This window comes from Arachis ipaensis, chromosome B5 (genome assembly GCF_059453495.1).
Source record: "Arachis ipaensis isolate K30076 ecotype BB chromosome B5, ASM5945349v1, whole genome shotgun sequence".
Taxonomy (NCBI): Eukaryota; Viridiplantae; Streptophyta; class Magnoliopsida; order Fabales; family Fabaceae; genus Arachis; species Arachis ipaensis.
The window spans coordinates 69,351,315-69,362,316 of NC_142440.1; the positions used below are offsets into that span (position 1 = coordinate 69,351,315).

The 11,002-nt window shown below is 37.3% G+C and overlaps 1 non-coding gene across 1 annotated transcript; it reads right to left on the reverse strand.

Moving 5' to 3' along the window:
• Positions 1-8,354: 8,354 nt before the first annotated feature.
• LOC148564546 (small nucleolar RNA R71) lies at positions 8,355-8,462 on the reverse strand. The gene has a single exon (XR_015884793.1). It is a non-coding gene; the product is annotated as a small nucleolar RNA R71 (small nucleolar RNA).
• Positions 8,463-11,002: the final 2,540 nt, after the last annotated feature.

The window sequence follows — 11,002 nt, forward strand, 5'->3', positions numbered from 1 at the left end:
GAAGATCAAATCAAAACTAGATCTAGAGAGGAAAAAGGGTTTCTCTCTCTAGAAGAACAAAAACCAAAAACTAGCTAAAATTGTGTCTAAGTGTGTAATGAATGATCCCCCCTTTTCCCCTAGGGTTCTTGGGTCTTCTCCATGCAGAACCAGCTTGAATTTGGGCGTGTTGAGCCTCAGAAATCGCCAGGCACGATTTCTTTTAATGAGGTCACGTGCAGCTTGTCACGTTTACGCGCCATGCACGCGTGCGCGTCGATTGAATCTCGCGATCCATGCGTGCGCGTCCAGTACGCGTGTGCGTCGATGGAAGTTTTGCTAATCCACGCGGATGCGCTAATCCTCGGGCGCTAATCCCAACTTTCTGCACCCACGCGTGCGCGTGAGGTGCACGTGCGCGTCGATGCTGAATTCTCCAAAATCCAATTCTTCATGTCCCCTCCACTTGTGCATGCTTTCTTTCTCTCTTCTAGACCATTCTTGCCCTATAAACTCTGAAATTACTCAACAAACACATCACGGTATCAAATGGTAATAAAAGAGAATCAAAATATGGCGATTTTAAGGCAAAAGAAGCATGTTTTTTATTATGAAGCAATATTAGGAAGAGAACACAAAACCATGCAATTCTTGTGAATAAGTGCAGAAAATATTGACAAAACCCCTCAAATTCTACACAATATAAACCACAAAATTGGGGTTTTTCATGCGCACAGTAACTTGTGCGTACGCACAGGCAGCATAGCAGAGCAAAGTGTGCGAGGGCACAATATCTGGCGTGTCGCACGAGCATTCAAAGTATAGCAAAGTGTGCGTGCGCAGAACCTCTTGTGCATACGCACAGCCTGAGATTTCGGCCAAGTGTGTGTGCGCACATGTCTGTGCGTACGCACAGGTGCCTGCACATGCCTTCATTAAAAACGCACATGAGTCGCATTTTTGAGGGATTGGAGGCCCAATTCTGATGGCCATAGCTCATATTGGAGGGGGAAAACATTGAGGAAGTTGGGGCATATCATTAGGAGTAGTAGCAGATAGTAGTAGGAGGTTTTTTTAGGTTAGTTTTTCTTTAAGTTTTCTCTCAACACCATTAGGGTTTATATTAGGTTTTTACATTTCAAATGCCATTTCCAATTTTTGATCTTGGATTTTGCTAGCCTCCATTGTAAGTATCTCTTGATTACTACTCTTTATAGTTATAATTTTGATACTCTTTCTTGTAGTTAAAGTCATAATGTTAATATATATACTTTTTGCAATTTTGATCTCTTGTTGATGGTTTTGATGATTGATGATTGTTATATGCTTAGTTGAGTTGCTAATTGCTTTTGATTAATTGTTGCTCATAATTTCAAGCATTTTCTCAATTTTGTCATGAATTGTGTTTATGCCCACCAAGTGTATGTGGAAATGTCAATTTTGATTATGGGCTAAATTTCCACCTCATAACTTGGGGAAAATGAGCTTATGGGTTCCTAGAGTTGGAATGTCCAACATTTAGTGATAATTCTTGGATTGTTAATTGTGTTTGTTTCCACTAAAGCTAACTTGTTGCTGAGCCAATTAGCAAGTGAGCTAGGATTTGTAGATTAAGAACAATTATGCTCCTTAACCTACTCTCCAATGTGAGGGTTAACTAAGTGAGATTAATCCATTACAATTGTCATAGTTGTGGTTGCAACAAGGAAAGGATCCCTAGCTCATCCCAAGTCAAGATTTTATTTATGCTTTGAATCACACACACACACACACACACACATACATCAATCACTTTTATATCTTACTTGTTCATATTACATGGCTAGTTCTTTAATTCCCTTATTAGTTCATTACTTGCAATTTTGAATGTTCTTTTATTCCTTTAATTGTTTATTTCTTAATTGAAAACCCCTTTTGCCTTCACAACCAAAATTGTGCACTCATTGATCACTAGTCCTTGGGAGACGACTGGGAATTAAAACTCTCGGTTTATATTTGTTTTGAAAAGTGACAATTTGTCCTTCCAAACATTGGTGGATGATTAATCGTTGGTATGAACTAGGCTTGCAACGTAATTATTTTGTGAAAATTCTTAACCGACGATAATCTTCTCTCCTAACATAGACTTAGTACTCAGAAAGACCGAGCAAGCCAGGTGACTTCCATCCCATGGAAAGCTCGCCACTAAATGGGAAGGCACGTTCAAAATTCTCGAGGTCCTCAAAAAAGGAGCCTATAAACTCGAAACTTTTAGATGGTACTATGTTACCTAACTCTTGGAATATTTCATCTCTAAAGCCATATTACAGCTAAGAAAGACAGGGACAGGCTTGTACTCTTTTTCCTACTCATGATTTTTCCCAAAAGGGTTTTGCTTGGAGAGGTTTTATGAGACAAGCCTACCTGCACCTTTGTAAATAAAGGTTGTATAATATACTGTTGTGATCGGATAAAAGCCGAACTATAACTACTATTTCATCTTTCAAACATATATTATCCTATCATTACCGAAATTTCTGATACAGATCTATATAAATTACGACTACTTAAAAATTACAACAGATTATTCACTCGAATAATCAAACAATCAACTATATTTATCCACTCGAGATAAGTATTCAACTAAAAGTCGCATCATTTACACATGTGCAATAAAAAACAAATTTATTAAATCATCAACAAAAGTGAACAAATGAGTTATACTCGCATAAATAAATCTAATCCTGTCAAACCCCTTCCAAAAATGTGGAACACTTCATCAATGGCAAGCTCAGACACTTGCTTAGATCAACTATCAAACAAAAATGAGATACTCTCGTTTTACTATCAAATCCCTAAATGAATAGGGACACACATTCCAAGGACAAATATTGCCAGAATCAAACTATTAGTTTACCAACCATGTTGGAAATTTGCAAAAAGTAAAAAACATATTAATGTCAACCTAACAATTACCATTCACTGAAGGGAAACCATGTAACCAAAATACTAGTTCAATGTTTTCAAAATAAAACCAAGCATACTACTGTCTATTACAAAAGCCAAACTTGGCGAACACTATAAGTTAAAAATCCAAATACAATTTACTTTAAATTTTCACCTTTCTCCTCTACAGCCTCATCATCACCTACAAATGCACCATCACGCACTACCTTCCCAGCCTCTATTTGTGAGAAATCTATATTGGCAGCAAGAAACTTTGCCTACATCACTGCACACTCAAAACCCTCTGCAAAAGCATCTAAAATCTCAACCTCCTTATTCTTCTCCTTCATTTTTACGATTACCTCAATAACTTGATCCCTCATATGCGAAATCTCACCATCCCTCTTTCGTAGCGCTTCTATATCTTTGTTATGTTCAATCTTCTCCAACTTCAGATCCTCCTCTTTCACAACCAAGTTCTTTTTCAAATCCTCTATTACTATCTCTTTCAAGTAAAGTTCTTCTTTCAAACAAAACAGTTCTCCGCTCTTTTCCATAAGCTTCTTATGCTGAACTTCTCGTCTACGACCAATACTAACTAGACAAAAGCCCAGAGTCTAAAACACGAGAGTTATATAAGACATAGACTGAGTTTTTCACAAAACACATAAAAATCAATTTTCATACCTACAAATACTGGTTGACAACAACATCCCCGACCTCTTCAATAAGAGTTCGGTCAGAAGAAGATTGCAGAACCTCATCAGCTATCACCATGAAAGGGAAATTCTTATCTCAAACCGAAGAACCATCACCCTCACTGGCAAACCAATGATGTTTCTCTTGCTTCGTTACAAAAGCCGAGAGCTCCTCCAAAGGAATCCTTTTATCCTTCTCAGCAACCTCATCACTGAGGTTAATGACATCAACTTTCCTCTTCTTGAAAACAAAGTTTTGTTCTTGGGGGCTGGCTAATCCACCTCCCCATCGCCATGAACTTTTTCTAGATTTGAACATGAACCCTGCTTATCCAAATTCTTCGTCTTCAGCTGACCTCTCAAGCTCGATGCCGAAACCCTAGGATATTTGCCACCTGTATATAAAACTAAGTAGTGTAAAAAACAAAGATAAAACCACAACCCACTAAAGGGTAGCAACTCAACACGCTCTCACCAAGGAATTCACCACCGATTTCTTACCTTTCTCCCTGAGAAGTAACCCAAATATAGAAATCAGATCTGCTCTGTCAATAAATTCATCAAGATACCCTATTATACACTCGTTCCGAGGAGAGATATGCTTCGGACCAAGTATATGTTGTGGCTATTGATGAGCGGATAATTTATACGCTTTTTGCCATTGTTTTTACATAGTTTTTAGTATGATTTAGTTAGTTTTTAATATAATTTTATTAGTTTTTAAATAAAAATCACATTTCTGGACTTTACTAGGAGTTTGTGCATTTTTATGTGATTTTAGGTCATTTCTGGCTGAAATTGAGGGATTTGAGCAAAAATGTGATTCAGAGGCTGAAGAAGGACTGCAGATGCTGTTGGATTCTGACCTCCCTGCACTCGAAGTGGATTTTCTGGAGCTAAAAAAACCCAATTGGTGCTCTCTCAATTGTGTTGGAAATTAGACATCTAGGGCTTTCCAGCAATATATAATACTCTATACTTTGCCCGAGTTTAGATGACGCAAACTGGCGTTTAACGCCAGCTTTCTGCCCTATTCTGGCGTTAAACGCCAGAAACAAGTTGCAAAGCAGAGTTAAACACCAGAAACAAGTTACAAACTGGCGTTTAACTCCAAAAAGAGTCTCTACACATGAAAGCTCAATGCTCAGCCCAAGCACACACCAAGTGGGCCCGAAAGTGGAATTCTACATCATTTACTTATCTTATGTAACCCTAAATACTAGTTTAGTATAAAAACTACTTTTAGTGATTTATTTTACATCTTTTGATCATCCTTGATCAGGGATTGGTCTTTTTCCCTATTTTCAAATTCATATGCCATTTGGGGAGGCTGGCCATTCGGCCATGCCTAGACCTTGTTCTTATGTATTTTCAACGGTAGAGTTTCTACACACCATAGATTAAGGTGTGGAGCTCTGCTGTTCCTCATGAATTAATGCAAAGTACTATTGTTTTTCTATTCAACTCAAGGGTATTTCTTCTCTAAGATATTCAGTCGCAGACAAGAACATGATGAATGTGATGATTATGTGACGCTCATCACCATTCTCACTTATGAACGCGTGCGTGACAAACACTTCCGTTCTACATGAAAGCAAGTTTGAATGCATATCTCTTAGCCTCCTGATTTAAGATCAGATTCTTCGTGGTATAGGCTAGAATTATTGGCGACCATTCTTGAGATCTGGAAAGTCTAAACCTTGTCTGTGGTATTCCGAGTAGGATCTGGGAAGGGATGGTTGTGACGAGCTTCAAACTTACGAGTGCTGGGCGTAGTGACAGACGCAAAAGGATCACTGGATCCTATTCCAGCATGATCGAGAACCGACAGATGATTAGCCATGCGGTGATAGCGCATTTGGACCATTTTAACTGAGAGGACGGGATGTAGCCATTGACAACGGTGATGCCCAACATACAGCTTGCCATGGAAAGGAGTATGAGTGATTGGATGAAAGCAGTAGGAAAGCAGAGGTTCAGAAGGAACAAAAGCATCTCCATGCGCTTATCTAAAACTCTCCCCAATGAATTGCATAAGTATCTCTATCCTATTTTATATTTTAAATTATTTTTTAACTACCAATTCACCATAACCATTTGAATCTGCCTGACTGAGATTTGCAAGATGACCATAGCTTGCTTCAAGCCGACGATCTCCGTGGGATTGAGCCTTACTCACGTAAGGTTTATTACTTGGACGACCCAGTGCACTTGCTGGTTAGTTGTGCAAAGTTGTGAAAAAGAACTAAGATTATGAACGTGCATATTAAGTTTTTGGCATCGTTACCAAAGAATGAACAATCACGATTTCGTGCACCAAGTTTTTGGCGCCGTTGTCGGGGATTGTTCGAGTTTGGACAACTGACGGTTCATCTTGTTGCTCATATTAGGTAATTTTATTTTAATTTTAAGCTTTTGTTTTTATTCTTTTTATTTTCGGAAAATTTTCAAAAAAATAAATAAAAATAAATTATCCTATGGCTTCAGAATTTTTAAGAATGAATTCTAGAGTTTCATGATGATCTGTTGAAGTCTGGCTGGCTGTGAAGCCATGTCTAATCTTTTGGACCGAGGTTTCAACTCATCATCACAAGAGCTTTTTTTATTCTCATCAATTTAGCTGTTGTATGCCTGATTTGTATCTAGTATTTTGGACCGGAGCTTTCACTGAAAGCTTAGCTGGCTAGTAAGCCATGTCTAATTCCTGGACCGGAGCTTTAGACTAACATTGCATGATTCCTGGAATTCTCATTAGAAATTTTGAAATTCTTATTTTTCTTTTTCAAATTAATTTTCGAAAAAAAATTATAATAAAATCATAAAAAACCAAAAATTTGATGTTTCTTGTTTGAGTCTAGTGTCAATTTTTAAGTTTGGTGTCAATTGCATTCTTTTATTTTTCTTAAAAATTTTTGAAAAATTCATGCATAATGTCCTTCATGATCTTCAAGTTGTTCTTGATGATCTTCTTTGTTTGATCTTTGCATTTTCTTGTTTTGTGTCTTTTCTTGTTTTTCATATGCATTTTCAATTTGTTAGTGTCTAATTATTGAAAATTTCTATGTTTGGTGTCTTGCATGTTTTTCTTTTCTTAAAAATTTTCAAAAATAAGTCTTGATGTTCATCTTAATCTTCAAAGTGTTCTTGGTGTTCATCTTGACATTCAAAGTGTTCTTGCATGCATTAGTTGTTTTGATTCATAATTTTTATGTTTTGTTCTAATTTGGTGTTTTTCTCGTTCCTCATTAAAAATTCAAAAATAAAAAAATATCTTTCCCTTATTCTTCTCATAAAATTCGAATATTTGAGTTGACTTTTTCAAAATTCTTAAAATCTAGTTGTTTCTTATTAGTCAAGTCAAATTTTCAATTTAAAAATTCTATCTTTTTCAAACCTTTTCAAAAATCAAATCTTTCTCATTTTTTTTCTTATTTTTGAAAACTTTTTAAAATGATTTTCAAATTTTTTTTTTAAATTTCATTTTATAATTTCAAAATCTTTACTAACAATTAATGTGATTGATTCAAAAATTTTAAAGTTTGTTACTTGCCTATTAAGAAAGATTCCATCTTTAAATTTTAAAATCATATCTTTTAGTTTCTTGTTAGTCAAGTAATCAACTTTAATTTTCAAAATCAAATCTTTTTAATATCCTTTTCAAATCTTTTTCAATTTCAATCATGTCTTTTTCAAAACTTAATTTCAAAATCTTTTCTAACTTCTTATCTTTTCAAATTTAATTTTCAAATCTTTTTCAATTAACTACTTGAATTTTTATTTTAAAAGTTTTCTATTTCAATCATATCTTTTTCAAAACCACCTAACTAATTTTCCCTCTCTAATTTTCGAAAACTCTTCCCCACTTTTTCAAAATTCCTTTTTAATTAACTATTTGTTTTAAATTCTAATTTAATTTAATTTTATTTTTCTTTTTAAATTTCGAATTATAACTAATAGTCAAAATAAAAACAAATTTTTATTTATTTATTTTATTTAATTTTTGAATTCTTCCCCCTCTCATCTCTTTTTATTTATTTAATTATCTACTAACACCCCTCTTCCATTCAAAAATTCAAACGCATTCTTCTCCTCTGTGTTCGAATTCTTATCTTCTCCTTCTTCTATTCTTCTCTTCTTCTACTCACATAAAGGAATCTCTATACTGTGACATAGAGGATTCGATATTTTCTTTTCTGTTCTATTCTTTTTCATATGAGCAGGAACAAGGATAAGAACATTCTTGTTGAAGCTAACCCTGAACCTGAAAGGACTCTGAAGAGGAAACTAAGAGAAGCTAAAGCACAACCCTCTGGAGAGGACCTGACAGAAATTTTTGAAAAAGAAGGAGACATGGCCGAACCTAATAACAATGGTGGAGATGCAAGGAAGATGCTTGGTGACTTTATTACACCTTCTTCTAACTTCTATGGAAGAAGCATCTCACTTCCTGCAATTGGAGCAAACAATTTTGAGCTTAAACCTCAATTGGTTTCTCTAATGCAACAGAATTGCAAGTTTCATGGACTTCTAATGGAAGATCCTCATCAATTTTTAGCTGAATTCCTGCAAATCTGTGACACTATCAAGACCAATGGAGTTGATCCCGAGGTCTACAGGCTTATGCTTTTCCCTTTTGTTGTAAGAGACAGAGCTAGAACATGGTTGGATTGACAACCTAAGGATAGCCTGAACTCTTGGGATAAGCTGGTCAGTGCTTTCCTGGCCAAATTCTTTCCACCTCAAAAGATGAGCAAGCTTAGAGTGGAAATCCAAATCTTCAGACAGAAGGAAGGAGAATCCCTCTATGAAGCTTGGGAAAGATATAAGCAACTGATCAAAAGGTGTCCTACTGACATGCTTCCAGAATGAAGCATGATAAGTATATTCTATGATGGTCTGTCTGAGTTGTCAAAAATGTCATTTGACCATTCTGCAGGAGGATCTCTTCACGTGAAAACCCCTGCAGAAGCTCAGGAACTCATTGAAATGGTTGCAAATAACCAGTTCATGTACACCTATGAGAGGAATCCTGTGAATAATGGGACGCCTCAGAAGAAGGGAGTTTTTGAAATTGATACTCTGAATGCCATATTGGCTCAGAACAAAATATTGACTCAGCAAGTCAATATGATTTCTCAGAGTCTGAATGGATTGCAAGCTGCATCCAACAGTACTAAAGAAGCATCTTCTGAAGAAGAAGCTTATGATCTTGAGAACCCTGCAATAGCAGAGGTGAATTACATGGGAGAACCCTATGGAAACACCTATAATCCTTCATGGAGAAATCATCCAAATTTCTCATGGAAGGACCAACAGAAACCTCAACAAGGCTTCAATAATAATGGTGGAAGAAATAGGTTTAGTAATAGCAAGCCTTTTCCATCATCTTTTCAGCAACAGACAGAGAATTCTGAACAGAGCCATTCTGGCCTGGCAACCATAGTCTCTGATCCATCCAAGACCACACTAAGTTTTATGAATGAAACAAGGTCCTCCATTAGAAATTTGGAGGCACAGGTAGGTCAGCTGAGTAAGAAGATTACTGAAACTCCTCCCAGTACTCTCCCAAGCAATACAGAAGAAAATCCCAAGAGAGAGTGCAAGGCCATAACCTTACTTGGTGTGGCCGAATGCCCAGAGGAGGAAGAGGATGTGAATCCCAGTGAGGAAGACCTCTTGGGACGTCCTCTGGACAGAAAGGAGTTCCCTTTTGAGGAACCAAAGGAATCTGAGGCTCATACAGAGATCCTAGAGATTCTGTTGAACCTCCTTCTGCCATTCATGAGCTCTAATGAATACTCTTCCTCTGAAGAGGATGAAGACACCATTGCAGAGCAAGTTGCTAAGTATCTAGGAGCAATCATGAAGTTGAATGCCAGTTTATTTGGTAATGAGACTTGGGAGGATGAACCCCCCCTTCCTCACCAATGAACTGAGTGCACTAATGAGGCAGACATTGCCTTAGAAGAAACCGGATCCCAGAAAGTTCTTCATACCTTGTATCATAGGCACCATGACCTTTGAGAAAGCTCTGTGTGACCTTGGATCAGGGATAAACCTCATGCCACTCTCTGTAATGGAGAAACTAGAAATCTTTGAGGTACAAGCTGCAAGAATCTCATTAGAGATGGCAGACAAATCAATGAAACAGGCTTATGGACTAGTAGAGGACGTGTTAGTAAAGGTTGAAGGCCTTTACATCCCTGCTGATTTCATAATCCTAGACATTGGAAAGGATGAGGATGAATCCATCATCCTTGGCAGATCCTTCCTAGCCACAGCAAAAGCTGTGATTGTTGTTGACAGAAGAGAGTTGGTCCTTCAGTTGAATGAGGGTTACCTTGTATTTAAGACTCAAGGTTCTCCTTCTGTAACCATGGAAAGGAAGCATGAAAAGCTTCTCTCAATACAGAGTCAAACAAAACCCCCACATTCAAACTCTAAGTTTGGTGTTAAGAGGCCCCAACATTGCTCTGATTTTCTGTGAGGCTCCATGAGAGCTCACTGTCAAGCTATTGACATTAAAGTAGCGCTTGTTGGGAGGCAACCCAATGTTATTTAATTATATCTATTAATTTTTTATTCCTATTTTATGTTTTCTTTAGGTTGATGATCTTGTGAAGTCACAAAAATTACTGAAAAATCAAAAATAGAATGAAAAACAGCATTAAAAATAGCTCACCCTGGAGGAAGAGCTTACTGGCATTTAAACGCCAGTAAGAAGCATCAAACTGGCGTTTAATGCCAGAAAGAAGCATCAAGCTGGCGTTAAACGCCAGAAACAAGCACCAGACTGGCGTTTAACGCCAGAACAGAACATGGAATTGGCGTTTAACGCCAAGAATGGGAGAAAAGCTGGCGTTAAACGCCAAAAACAAGCAGCAAGCTGGCATTTAACGCCAGACATGCATTCTAAGGGCATTTTGCACGCCTAAATGGAGTAGGGATGCTAAGTCCTTGACCCCTCTGGATCTGTGGACCCCACAGGATCCCTAACTACCCCACCTCTTCTTCTCTCCTCTTCACACCTTTTCATAACACTCTTCCCCAGAGAAACCTCAAGAAAGAGGAAAGGGAAGGAAATTGCTTCCACCTCTGAGTCATGGGAGATGGAGAGATTCATCTCAAAGGTCCATCAAGACCACTTCTATGAAGTTGTGGCCAAGAAGAAGGTGATCCCTGAGGTCCCTTTTAAGCTCAAAAAGAGCGAGTATCCGAAGATCCGACAAGAGAGTAGAAGAAGAGGATGGGAAGTTCTCTCTAATCCTATTCAACAAGTCAGAATCTTAATGGTTCAAGAGTTCTATGCAAACGCATGGATCACTAGGAACCATGATCAAAGTATGAACCCAAACCCAAAGAACTGGCTTACAATGGTTCGGGGAAAATACTTAGATTTC